The 12,454-nt window shown below is 32.0% G+C and overlaps 1 protein-coding gene across 1 annotated transcript in view; it reads right to left on the reverse strand.

Annotated features, from left to right (window-relative positions):
* E23 (ABC transporter G family member E23) overlaps nt 1-12,454 on the reverse strand; it is a 139,501-nt gene that overhangs the window by 12,963 nt on the left and 114,084 nt on the right. The window lies entirely within an intron of this gene.

Genomic DNA, 12,454 nt, shown 5'->3' on the forward strand with positions numbered 1-12,454 from the left:
AACAGAGAACTGTGGAAGTCCAAGAGGGTAGCCTTTGTCCAATACTGGAGACAAGAAGAAGGCTGAAGTAAGTAGTAAGTAAGTATCATCATTCATACGAGATGGTTTGTTTGATGACATTAAAAAGCGGTGGTCCTGCATTGGGAAGAGAGTCGCGTCCAACAGAGAACTGTGGAAGTCCAAGAGGGAGGCCTTTGTCCAATACTGGACACAAGAAGAAGGCTGAAGTAAGTAGTAAGTGAGTATCATCATTCAGACAAGATAGTCTGATGACAGTAAGAAAGTGGAGAGCCTGCACTGGAAGAGAGTCGCGTCCAACAGAGAACTGTGGAAGTCCAAGAGGGAGGCCTTTATCCAATAGTGGTGACAAGAAGAAGGCTGAAGTAAGTAGTAAGTGAGTATCATCATCCAGACGAGATGGTCCGATGACAGTAAGAAAGTGGAGAGCCTGCACTGGAAGAAAGTCGCGTCCAACAGACAACTGTGGAAGTCCTAGAGGGAGTCCTTTGTTCAAAACTAGACACAAGAAGAGTGCTGAAGTAAGTAGTAAGTATGTATCGTCATCCAGACAATATGGTCCGATGACATTAAAAAAGCGGTGGGCCTGCACTGGAAGAGAGTCGCGTCCAACAGAGAACTATGGAAGTCCAAGAGAGAGGCCTTTGTTCAATACTGGACACAAGAAGAAGGCTGAAGTAAAGTAAAAATGGTCAACAAGATAAGTGCATAATTTTTGGCTCGTAAATCAATACGTGATGACGAATCGGATATACGTGGGCTGTTTAATTATATACATAGACTGACATCATAACATTTTGAGTGAGTCCAAATACTTGTTCACAAAATCTGGATTATCTCCAATTACAGGAGTTATTTTCATATTATTTTTGACGTATAATCTGCTTTGAACGAATTCGTTATGAGAGGTTCCACGATATGTGTGTATATATCAGAGGTTAGACATGCACTCCTCAAATCGCTCACTCCTTTCAAGAACGTCATAAACAAATAAAAAAAATGATTTTTCAGGAGAACGTTTTTAAAGTATAAAAATATAATACAATGTATTAAAAATAAATATCAAGCGACTTATTGAACTTTTTACTATGCAACAGATCTTATTTAGGTAAAACCTGAAGGTTTTTTCTCCATTTGAAAAATATTTAGTATATTTAAAAAAATTAAAACATACATTTTCTTAAAAATGCAAAAACAACACTTTCTGCCCTGTAGTGGATAAAAATTAAAATAAAAAAAATTGTCGCTTTTGCTGGGATATATTACATTTTCTGGGCATTCCGAGAACATGCACAACTGAAAATTTACGATTTTTGATTTATGACGTTCTTGAAAGGAGTGAGCAAATGCGCACAATAAATTGTATAACAATGAAGTTTTATTGTACACACAGTAATAAGGTGATATTACGAGCCGGCCGGCGAATTTACGCAATACTGTCTGCAATCCGTCCATCTCAATATTGCGCGGCATTAAGTCATTGAATTTATTAGGTGATAATGGGACCAGCGCATGAATACTTTTACTGTGCCTACTTAAAGGGCCGTAAATAAATCCCGGCTTAACGCGGGATGCATTGCGCCTAATGTGAGTGCACTCGAGTGCAGCTCGGGCATTCTGACCTCATAAAGATCACTGCTCGGATTAAAGAAATGAGCGCAAACGCTTCAATGCAATAACATTCATTGCACCCACTATGCAAGAGAGGAAAACATAAATGTATCTTTGTATTACATCTCTTCATAACTTTTTTTTTTTTTTTTTATTGATTTGGCGTTTTTTTTTTTTTTTTTTTTTTTATTTTATTTATTTATTTTTATAAATCACAATTTTTAACATATATTAAAAATAAAAATAAAAAGTTATTTTGCAGAGACCCACCAAGCCACCTTGTGTGTCTTGTCGGTGGAGTTCTTTTTGCATACATTTTTTTATTGTTTTTTAACCATTTTAACCTAATATATACACACAAAAAAGGAGAAAAATTAACAATATAATCTTTTTTACAATGTTCATAAAATTAACTCTTGATCATTTACCCATTCCTTTATTTTGCCTTTGTTCCATCTTTTATTTTGACCTCTAACATCCGTCGGCAACAAATTAAAAATGTTCGGAACGATATATTGCAGTGTTCGACTTCCATATTTATTGTTGATTCTTGGGACTATCAGACCTTCGTTTTGTGTAAATCGTGTATCATGGTTGTGTACTAGAAGATTTTAATTTCTATAACTCCATTTTAATTTATGTATTGATTGTCCGCCTCTGTATTGTTATGGTCAACACGCTCAGTTGCTGTACTGGAGGTCCCGGGTTCGATGCCCAGGGAGGGGTCAAATAAATATAAGTGATTTTTTCACTCTAGCATTTATTCAATATTATCTACATATACATATATATATATATATATATATATATATATATATATATATATATATATATATATATATATATATATATATATATATATATATATATATATATATATATATATATATATATATGTATATATATATATTTATATATATATATATATATATATATATATATATATATATATATATATATATATATATATATATATATATATATATATATATATATATATATATATATATATATATATATATATATATATATATATATATATATATATATATATATATATATATATATATATATATATATATATATATATATATACATATATATATATATATATATATATATATATATATATATATATATATATATATATATATAGCTAACTTAAGAAATAAAAATAAATTTAAAAAATACGACTTCGTAGACACAAAAAAATTGTGTTTGAATTAACAATAAATACAAAAATCTCTTCATAACGTTATGCGTAAACTAACTAACCAACCACTCTACACCACTCTGTCCAAAAAATGAAGAATGGTGAGATGTTTTGGACATGTCTATCCAACTCTCATCTAATAAAAAAGACCATGAAAGTGAATGCCCAAAGTCTTGGGTTTTGTTTTTGCAGAATTGAAATTGACCAAACAAATTAGTTTTAAGTAGGAGACAGACAATGCGGATACTCAATTCAATTCAATGCCAATTGTGACACCGATGCAGAATTGTAGCCGAACAAAATTGGCGGGATGTTGTTTTTTTATTATTATTCAGCATTTAATTCAAATAGACCGCTTAATTTGGGTCACGACTCGTGATTGATAAGGCGCTACCGTGCTTTTCCGAATGATCAATGTGTGCTGTCGAGGACAGAGGTTATACGTTATGTTTTTTTTTTAAGTGCGTTTAGTATAAAAATAAATGCGGATATGAAGGTCATTTCACATTTTCTGAAATGTTTTTCCACTTCTACTACTACTAGTAACTCTTATCTCCACCCACCCAATGGTGCATAGGGCACTGCATCGAATTGATTCAATGTTAAGTTAATTGTATTAATATATTATATGAAGGCGTATGAAGTGTCGGGTTGTGGTCCCGTGGTTAGTGTGGCGGACTCTTGAGTCAGAGTTTCTCGGTTCGAATCCACTCTACCACAATTTGATCCCTATTTCTTAGTAATGAAATCAAAGTTTTTTTTATAAAGAATAAAAACACAAATATTTTTATTTTTATTAAAAAAACTAAAAATATAAAAAAGGCAGGGTGATCAGTCTTACTAAGCTAAGAACGCGGCTGCCTGGGCCCTTGGGGCAGGGGAGGTGGGAGGGTGGACCATAGACATCAACAAATAGAGCGCATTTAGCAATGTCACCAATATTAAAATAAGTCCATCGTTTCTGTGACGTCAATTATTACCAACATACGAAAACAACGTTTTTACGAAGGTGAATTTTCCAAAAGAAAATATTGATTGTATCGGCTGTCATAAACACAAAACGAGTCCAATACAATCCTTTATAGGTTGAGTATGTTAAATTAGATATTCCTCCCGTCTGCAAATGATCCATTCGGGGTAGGTACAATGCCTTACATGTGGAATTGTAATTGTATTGCACACGCGACAAGATTAAGAAAGGCTTATGCATTTTGTTGCATCACGACGCATGACGAAAAATGTTCCAAATAAGCCCAAGGTGAAAATTAAGGACATCTGAAAGAATTGGACTCTAGCGGAGCTGGTAACGGTTGCTGGCGAATAATGAAGCAATTACGAACCTTTCCACACTTAAGGGGGTAGGTACTCGCAAACACACAATTCTGTAAGCGGTAGGCTACGCGAGAAGCCAGATATATCGCTCACTCCTTTCAAGAACGTCATAAATCGAAAAACTTGATTTTTCAGGAGAACGTTTTTAAAGTTTAATAATATAATATAATGTATTAAAAATAAATATCAAGCCACTTATTGAACTTTTTACTGTGCAACAGATCTTTTCAGGTAAAACCCGAAGGTTTTTTCTCCATTTAAAAAATATTTAGTATTTTAAAAAAAAAAAATTAAACAATACATTTTCTTCAAAATGCAAAAACAACACTTTCTGCCCTGTAGCGGGTAAATATTAAGTTAAAAATATGCCGCTTTTACTGGGATATAGTACATTTTCTGGGCATTACGAAAACATGCACAACTCAAAATTGACGATTTATGATTTATGACGTTCTTGAGAGGAGTGAGCGATATCGCACTTTTTTTTTAGAATACATATTGGAATTTTTCTGTTTTTTCCAAGAATATTACTAGCCGAATTGTTGGGTAATATATCCAAAATTAAATAAGGTTTATTTGGTTGAATTCTACATTTATTTATGTATATGTTAATACGTGACGCGTTTCGTCTTCTTAGGACATTATCAAACACTAAAAATATTTACAAATTGTCCTTATATACTAACAACCATTCACCAATTCTAACCATTACTGACAACCACACTACTCAAATTCTTGGAAGTTCTATTGTACATATATATGAACCAATTTTGAAACATTGTTCTTGAATCACTAGAGCCTCACTAGAGACTTATTTATTATAATTGTTATAATTATTATAAAGTATTTAATTGTGTATTTACCAGTGCTTACTATTTGGTATTTTATTATTATTTTATGTTTAAGACTTTTTGTTTCTATATTAGTGTATTCATTAGTGTATTTTTATATTAGATTTTGTATACCATATATGTATTAGTGCGCCTCCGTGGTGTAATGGTCAAAAAAATTGTGCTGGATGTCCCGGGTGCGATTCCCAGGGGAGGTGAAAATAAATATTAGTGATTTTACACTGTAATATTTATTTAATTTTCCTCTGGACTGGTTCATGAAGCGCAAGAGTGATCACCTTGTCTTCATGTAAGTAATGATCAAGATAACACTGTGTCAATTCGATGCAGTGCCCTATGCACCATTGGGTGCAGATAAAGGTTATAAGTAAATATGTATTATGTTAAAGGGATTAGCCGTTCAATAAATAAACACATAAATAATAAAGTTACACTTCTTGATATATTATTAGATTAAAACCAATATTTTTAGCTTTTCCACTTTTTTATTTGACCAGCGACCGGGTTTCGTCGTTACCGACATCATTAGACTAGTCTGATGATGTCGGTAACGACGAAACCCGGTCGCTGGTCAAATAAAAAAGTGGAAAAGCTAAAAATATTGGTTTTAATCTAATAATATATTAAAAATGCAATTCCATCACGAAGTGTCAGTGGATAATATAAATTTACACTTTTTGTACGTAATCGTTTCATAATTTCAATTTTTCGTCTCTTCTTTTCACTAAGGTGAACGAACTCATTATAACAATGAAGCATTTAATATTTTAATATAATAAGAAATGACTAATGAATATTCCATAAAGAGATGACATTATATCATTTTGGTATCGAGGTGCTTGCAATGCGGAAATAAAAACAACAGATGAAATTACAAATTAGCGCTAATTAAGGCACAACTCGACTGCGAGCAAGTTCAAGGCGATGAATGTCATTACAAGTTATTTTGTATCATTTGATGACGCATGTGTTTTGTCCTCGCTGCAATTGTACGATATTATCCAATCGCCAAAATCATATTGTGTAACGAAAGTTATGCAAACACGTTTGTTGTGACTGCATGGGCGCCTCGGGTTCAAATGGCAAGTAGATGACAAAATGTGTCGCCTACTTTCAAAATCCGCCAGATCCATGTAAGTCGATTTTACAAAAAATGCGAAATTCTCCGGGTAACATTTCGCTCACTCTTTTCAACAACGTCATATATCAAACATCGTCATTTTCAGTTGTGCATGTTTTCGGAATGCCCAGAAAATGTACTATATCCCAGCAAAAGCGGCATATTTTTAACTTAATATTTACCCGCTACAGGGCAAAAAGTGTTGTTTCTGCATTTTTAAGAAAAGACATTGTTTAATTATTTTTTTAATAAACTAAATATTTTTCAAATGGAGAAAAAACCTTCGGGTTTTACCTAAAAAGATCTGTTGCATAGTAAAAAGTTCAATAAGTAGCTTGATATTTATTTTTAATACATTGTATTGTATTTTTAAACTAAAAAAAACGATATCCTGAAAAATCAAGTTTTTTGATATATAACGTTGTTGAAAGGAGTGAGCGATTTATGTTTCAAAGATTTGTATATCATTAGATAAAATATTATGAAATAGAGGATTTTCGCATTTTTTTGTTTTTTTTAGTATTTAAAAAAAACACGAGACACAAACCGATGATGACGTCATCATAATTTTTGACCTACCCGCGCTCTCTGATTGGCCAATATGGGTCAGAAGGCAAGATCCATGAATATAGCGGAATTTGAAATACAACGCTGTTTTTAAATATTTTTTAGCAGGGTTTTCAAGTTTATAAATATTTTAAACAATAAAACCCACATTTGGCATTCCGGTAGAGTATTTATTTTTAAATCTTATAAAATTGGATCTGGCAGATTTTGAAAGAAGCGACACAAATAACTAAGGTCATAGATGTCACTGTCATTATTGTACTGATGGATGGTCGAGTACCGAGTGTCTCGCGACTATTAACTCAAATTTTCAGTTTCGAATTCGTTCTTTTGGCGTTGGGTTCATTGGTGCTTTAAATACAAAACACAATTTGATGTCTCAACAAAGATGAAGAAGAATATGGAACACTCTCCTTATCTTTATAAAATTAATTAACTTTGTTTTCACCACTTTTTTTATTTATACAATTTAACCTACCGGTTTCGACTAAATGCGTCTAAAGAGCTGAAGGACATCACAAATGAAGCGTTTTTAGACTATTTCCAAAAGTGGGAACACCGTGTATGTATCGGGGAGGTGAACACTTTGAAGGGGACCCAGACGTGCAAATTCTATAATAAATAAAGTACATTTTGTTTTATGACGTCAGTCTAAGCATTCATTGAACAAGCAAATTATTATGTACAATAATTTAATCTGTAAAATACCAGTTTTTCGGTTGCAGATAAATTAAAAATACAGAAATAAAAATTTCTTACAACAACATTCTGAACTTGAAAATAGTACAAAAAACAATCATTAAAGTTATTTTGAAAAAAAAAAATTATACAACAAAATTATTATTTACAAAATTTCAAGTCCCAAACATAGAAACCATTTTTAAAAAACCGCAATTTTTCAATTACTTAAGGGTGACAAAAATTTGAATTTAAAAAAAGTTTATCTTCGAGATTCTTAAATAATTTTTCAACTCCAAAATGTAATTCTAAACAATTTCAGCAAAACTTCAAATATTTGGGAATTAAATATTTCAATATACTCCCTAAAGAAACTAAAAAAATAGAAGATTTAAAAATTCTTAAGAAAAAAAATAATGCCTATTACATATAAATCTTGAAAAAAAATATTTAAAAAAGACTATTATACCATTAATTATATAAAACATTAAACCTTGAGTGTAAGTCCCTCTCCAAGCACAAGAGTTCAGTCTCTTTTTTGGAGAGGCGCAGCGAATCTAAAACTATAAGTTTGCCATATGTATAAATGTTTGGAAATTGTATTATGTTGTACTTAAAAATGTAAATATATTAAATAAAAAATTAAAATTAAAATCTGGAATTGATCAGACACAGTCACAAATGTGGGGTGGCATCAGTAGAACACGATCGTGCGGTTTGACCGGTCACAATCGGGATAAATAGTATTATTAACAAAAAAATGACACACATTCTATGCGAGGAATGGAGCGTTAGAAATTGAAACTGTTTCAAACGTGTAACCTTGGAGTTGCCCCAAGGAAAATCCGCTATTGTTGATAACTGGTTTTTTGCTTTTAAGAATACATACTTGTATATCCATGATACAAAGTGTATCAACATATGAAGACGTATTGGAGTAACTCGGTAGATTAGTGTTTCTTCTTCTTACTCTTATCTGCACCCAATGGTGCATTGAGCACTGCATCGTACTCAAACAGTGTTATGTGTTATCTTGATCGTTAGATACACGAAGAAAAGGTGATCAGCCCTGCGGTTAGGGAACCAGTCGAGGGTAATATAAAATAAATATTACAGTTTAGTAAAAAATTAATCCTAACCAAGGACAAACAAACAAGCCAGCCATTACAAAAAGAAGAAAAAAATATAAAATTAAAATTTTTGAGTTAACCGCTTCTTTGTTATTAGCACACTTTTACCTACCGGTTTCGACAAGAACCTTGTCATCATTAGGGTTTATTAAATTCTAAAACATTAAAATACTCAAAATTAATTATATTTCCTTACAAAAACTTCCACACACTCCGTAAAATATTCTAAGCGTAATTTTTATTATTCATTGCATGTTATTTTTATTATATAATAACAAATGGAATCACCCATAAACAGCATGCGTGCGCACGCATACGTAAAGTGGAGAACACACACAAAAACCTAAAAAATGTGCCACAAAGTATTTGCGAAAAACACTCAAGAGAAGAAAAAAATATTTATAATCATGGTATACAGCCCCTGCCTTGATGTGTACATAACTTAATAGAATTTTATCTAGCCTCTCACCAGCCTGATGATGTCGGTAACAACAAAACCCGGCCACTGGTTAAATAAAACCAGTGTGGAAAAAAGTATAAAGTTGTTATTTTTTATATAAAATGCAGTTCCACCAAGAAATGTCAGTAAAAAACTTAAATTTAATACTAGGAATAGTTACAAAATCAATTTGTCAACTGCGGTCGGAGCTTTGATCAACCATGTTTTATAATATCTTTAAAAAATTAAATTGTTCACGCACCTTTACAGAAAATAGGTAATCGAAAAGTTAATGACTCTTAATAAGAACATACATGTAAAGTACATAATAACATGTACTTGTGCACATGTTGTCATAATATCAACAAGGACAATTTATAATAATTTATGGACTTTCGTAATTTTGGTACATTTATAAGTAAATTAGGTAAATGTGACTACTTATCGCTCACTCCTTTCAACAACGTCATATTTCAAAAATCGTCAATTTTCAGCTGTGCATGTTTTCGGAATGCTCAGAAAATGTGCTATATCTCAGAAAAAGCGGCATATATTTAACTGAATATTTACCAGTATTTAATAGTATTAATAGTATTTTAAACTAATAAATGTAACCCTGAAGAGAGCAACAGGTTGTTGCCGAAACTAGTTGGTTAATAAAAATGTGAGTGGATCAGAACACAAAGTATTTTTATTTCTCGAAATAATATAATATTTACCCGCTACAGGGCAAAAAGTGATGTTTTTGCATTTTGAAGAAAATGTATTGTTTAATATTTTTTTTAAATAAACTTAATATTTTTAAAATGGAGAAAAAACATTCAGGTTTTACCTAAAAAGATCTGTTGCACAATAAAAAGTTCAAAAAGTGCCTTGATATTTATTTATAATACATTGTATTATAATTTTAAACATTAAAAACGATCTCCTGAAAAATCAAGTTTTTTTTATTTATGACGTTTTTGAAAGGAGTGAGCGATATGTATGTGCAATTTTCAAACTGCCGAATAATTGTTTTAGTAATCCAACTTTTGAAGGTTATGTATTTTCTGCTATTATTATTACCATCACGCTGTTTCCTTACAGGGGATTGAACGCCACATCGTATACTGGCACATTCTCAGCATTCTCCATATCTCGGTAGTGTAAAGGCAAAGGGGTAAGTATATCTGTCTCAGACCAAATTTTACAGGAGAGCAAAAACAAACTTGTGAAATTAAATAACTAAGTTGTTTTATGTATTTTTTAAGTACATATCTTAATAAAACTAAATAAGTATGGCTACTACAGCTATATCCTTTTTCCAGATTATGGAATACGTCATTTTAGACATTTTGTGGAACAAACTTAGAAAATGAAAAATTTAACAGATATACCACTTTGCCATTACACTACCGATCTATACTATCAAGCCATACAAACTCTCCGGTTTCATAGATTCTTTATGGTAATCGTAACATCTATTAGGTTTATATAATATGAATCTGATCATGTCAAGGTTTCCTCGTACCCTGTCTAGCATCGAGGATGATTCTTCTCTTGGTGATCCAGAGACTGAACATTTGCCAGCTTATCGGATTTCAGGGGCGAGCAAAGAGAAGCAGAGACAAGTTCGTACAAGGAAAAGGTCCGAAATTAGCATGGCTTAGAAGGACCTCCAACCTAAGGACGAGGAGAGCTGTCTCCAACAGTCTATAAAGACAGTCTATAAGTAGGAAGAAAATTCCGATCACTAAAAAAATCGTTGAAAGGAAGATTCTTTAATGTTTTTTTTGCATTCTAGTAATATGAATACATTATTGGAATATTTCAATTATATCCATCACTGTTTAACATAGAAAATCGGAGGAATTCACAAATTTTTTTCGCACAATGTTTCTCTTCGAACAAATTTTCAAACAAACAACTAATCTAGTTAGAAATTCTATTTTTATGATAGTAAATATGTCCGCCTCCGTAGTGTAATGGTCAGCACGCTCGGCTACCGTTCTAGAGGTACCGGGTTCGATTCCCATGGGGAGTTATAAATATAAGTGAATAAAATGTAGGTGTAAGGAGTGGTAGAAGTTCTTTCTTAAGACGTCGTTGGCAGAATGAGAAGTAACTATATGAAAAAGAAGAACAACACCTGAAAATTACCATTTTAAATGTTAATATTGAGTGATGGTTTCCGTTTTCGTGCGGTAACTAGAATAATCCCTTTGTGTATTGAAATGCTAAGGGATTGCATTTTATAGGCATCTGCCGTCACATGTGACCACGGCGCCATCTTAAATGTTCTTTTATTTCAGGGGTAGCCAAACTTTTCAGCACTGTTGGTGACATGTTTATTTAACCCTTGAAATGCCAGAAGGTAGTTGTAAAGCTACTGCAAATGATCACAATACTGAGGGTCAAAGAGGTGTCAGAAGAAAGCGGATATCCTGGCTCCATAACATACAGAAGTACGGAGCTCCACGACATTCATTTTCTTTATATATATATATATATATATATATATATATATATATATATATATATATATATATATATATATATATATATATATATATATATATATATATATATATATATATATATATATATATATATATTTATATATATATATATTTATATATATATATATATATATATATATATATATATATATATATATATATATATATATATATATATATATATATATATATTCAGGGACGTGCCTTCTATATAGGCAGAAAAGCAGTACCTATCCTAACATCCCCGCGTGACATATAAAACCTCAACTAGTTCCTACCCTACCTTACTAAGTAGTACCAGCTTACCTTACTACCTACCTCTACTGCCTACCCTAATTAATTCTCTGCGCACGCCACTGTTCATATGTATATTGTAATTTATATGTATAATATACATAGCTCTGTAGAGCTGCGTTATGTACTGCCAGTTTAGCTTTCGCTGATAGGTGCTGTACAAGTTAGTATTAATAATAATAATAATACAGTGTATCATCACGATAACTCAGCAGAATTAAGTGCTGACAAGAGAAAGAAGAATAAAAAGTAGGCAACATTGAAAAAATATTAGAAAGCTCGTTGCCGTATAAAGTCCTTAGTCATTTTAGGCACCCGATGACAACCTCATATTGGTATTTTAGAATGAGATCGTTTCGCGAGTTTGGTATTCGCAGACCATTCAATGTGGACATATCCTTGCATACAAATTTATATGTAATATTACATTTCGATATCTCAACAAAGATGAAGAAGAATAATCAAGTCTTAAAATAGGGCTTACGACCCATCGTAGGCAGAGACTGAATAAAGAACACGGAAATCCGGAAAATTGTAGTACGGAGGATATAATTAGATGGAAAAGACAGCGAAGACGATTCTGGGATGCCCATGTCAATAGAATGCAAGGAAATAGACTGGCCAAAATTGCTCTTCAAGTAAACCCAGACAGAAGAAGACCACCTGGAAGACCTTAAAAGCGATGGAGTCATAGCTGGCAGTC

Source organism: Brachycentrus maculatus, unplaced genomic scaffold (genome assembly GCF_059751285.1).
Source record: "Brachycentrus maculatus isolate JH-2025_06_01 unplaced genomic scaffold, ASM5975128v1 h1tg000452l, whole genome shotgun sequence".
In the NCBI taxonomy this organism is placed as follows: Eukaryota; Metazoa; Arthropoda; class Insecta; order Trichoptera; family Brachycentridae; genus Brachycentrus; species Brachycentrus maculatus.